The sequence below is a fragment of the Montipora foliosa genome, chromosome 8, assembly GCF_036669935.1.
Source record: "Montipora foliosa isolate CH-2021 chromosome 8, ASM3666993v2, whole genome shotgun sequence".
NCBI classification, from domain to species: domain Eukaryota; kingdom Metazoa; phylum Cnidaria; class Anthozoa; order Scleractinia; family Acroporidae; genus Montipora; species Montipora foliosa.
The window spans coordinates 47,189,396-47,191,895 of NC_090876.1; the positions used below are offsets into that span (position 1 = coordinate 47,189,396).

Here is a 2,500-nt window from a genome sequence, read left to right on the forward strand (position 1 = left end):
TCTACTTTTTACGTGTCAGTTGTAAAATATGAAAGGTTTATACACAATTAGTATATACTCAGTCAGTGATCTTGGTGTTTCAAGCAATCCGACTGGTTCACTATCTTGGAGTAATTGAGCATTATTTACTCCCATCAGAGTGAATAATGCATGATCCAAACAAGACAAATTGACCAGCGTAAGCTCGCCAGCATTTCTGAATCGGAAATATTGAGAATACACATGATGCTGTGCTATAGAATACAAAGAGGGCCACAAAATTTGGCCTGTAAGTTTTCAAAGGTAAGAGAAGAGTTCATACTTTTGCCAACCAGTGTTTGAGTTAGTTTTTCCAGATGATTATTGCTGAAACTTAAACAATCTTCATGGCAACAATTTGTTTGGCTGGTCGCCCAGCAAAACGAATTTGTTACTGAAATTGAGGAATTTTTAAAAAAAAAGTATAAGAAGGTTCTACATGGCTGCAAGGAAACAAGACAGGTCATTTTACAACAAATTAGCCCTAACTTCAATAAGAGCCACCATTTCATGTGGATCCTTTACCAACTACACTTTCAATTTCCATTTCAAATGAAGCTCTAAAACTTTGATCGAATGGTGAAAATGTTTTAACAAGCAGACTTTCCATTTAGATTGCTGATTTTAAAGGTGTTAAATGACCATTTTGCTGTTTGTGACAAGGATGTTTATTTAGATTTGCTATGTTTGAAGCTTCTGTAAACACTTTGCGCATGCTTTGTGTCGTTTGCATGTTTTCCACACATGAATTGAAATGTCAATTACATCAACTTTGGAAGGATTTCTACCGCAAATGTTGTTGAGATCACTTCGTGTGTATATATTAAAACAATTATTATTCTTTTCAATCTCGGTGAATAGTTGCAGAATATTCACCTCAATTTCAAAGAATGATTCTTAACCCTTTCACTCCTGTGGGGTTCCCCATTGACGAGTAAAATCGTCTGGCGTTAGACAGAGTAAAATCTGTAAGTGTCACTCTTGGGAGTGAAAGGCATTTTTTCAATGAAAAAAATTGTTTTCAACGAGATACAAAGCCTGAGAATTTAGCTTGTCATCGCTTGTCACTCGTCATTTCAGTTATACAATCAAATAAAGGACATTTGGCTGGCTTTCTGTCCTGTATACATCGTTCGCAAGGGTCCTGAAGGACAGATGATGCATTTTTGTAGAAACACTCTTACCAGATAAAATTGAATCAAAATAACACCTTTTTGTAGTGGAATAATAAATCTCATATTCGATGGTTTAACATATAATACTCGCGGACATTATGCTCATTGCTGATATTTTCCCTCGCAACTCGCAAAATATTCGCGCGTATTATATGTTAAACCATCGAATAAGATGTATTTATTTTCACATTTCTTTTTTTTTGTTGTATTCTGAAGTCGGCCATCTTGAAGGGAACACGTAGCACTGAAATGTTCTATGGGGAGGGGAGGGAAGGGGGAACACACAGCACTACAGTAAACACCCACATATAAGAACACTTTTTTCAGGTTTAAGGCTGATGGTGTTCTTATTTGAGGGGTGCTTAGTGAGAAATAAGCTCGAAAGTTTTCATAAAATGTTCTTAAAACTGGTTTCAGAAATACTTCAAATTATATATTACTGGAGGTTTAATTAACATATAATGCTGTTTTGTGATATATTTTATAGTTTGCAATGGTTCTGAACACCATAGTACTTTGATATAAGTTACTGTACTGCATTTTTTTCCTCATACATACATACATACATACATACTTAATTGACCGCTCCCCATAGGGGCTTTTCAGGGCCAATGAAACACAACGAAACGACGGAACAGAACAACAACAACTGTTAAGAATCCCAACTGGCCGGAGGCAAACCAGTTGTCTATTTACAAGTGCAGCTGGGAAGTTGAACCAGGGACTACCAGGATCAAAATTCAACGGGTGGTCAGAGCGGGTCTTGAACCCGGGATCTCTGGATCTCAAGGCAAGCGCCCTAACCATTGGGCCACACTGCCCCCTCCTCCAAATACTGTTTCTCTTTGTATTAAGAACATGTTTTATTTATCAGGCTGAATTTGTTCTTATTTATATGGTGCTTTATTGGTCAAATTTCAGCCTGATGTTCTTAATCCACTTGTTCTTATGTGTGGGTGTTTACTGTAGTAGTGTCCAGTATTCGAGGGAACAGATAACACGGGGAAACCAAAAACACTGTGACACTGCTATACAGTATTTGATGGGAAAAATAAAACACAAATCTGTTAACTTGTCGGCGAAACAAATCAAGTTTTCATCAAACCAAGCAATATTGTTATCTTCAGGATGCAAAATGAGTTTCATGTACTTAACTGCTACTTGAAAAACCAGCATAATATATTAACATTCTTATTATTTATCCACGCGTAAGATTTGAATTTGAAGAGACTCTAGAGTCGTCTGGACGTCTATTTCACCAACAGTTCACTTTGAAAATGAGCTCTTCTTCAAGATAACGCTCAACT

General features: G+C 36.7%; 1 protein-coding gene across 3 annotated transcripts in view; it reads right to left on the reverse strand.

Moving 5' to 3' along the window:
* The window catches only part of LOC138012600 (solute carrier family 12 member 2-like), a 56,132-nt gene that overhangs the window by 42,658 nt on the left and 10,974 nt on the right, over window positions 1-2,500 (reverse strand). The gene's annotated exons all lie outside the window — the stretch shown is intronic.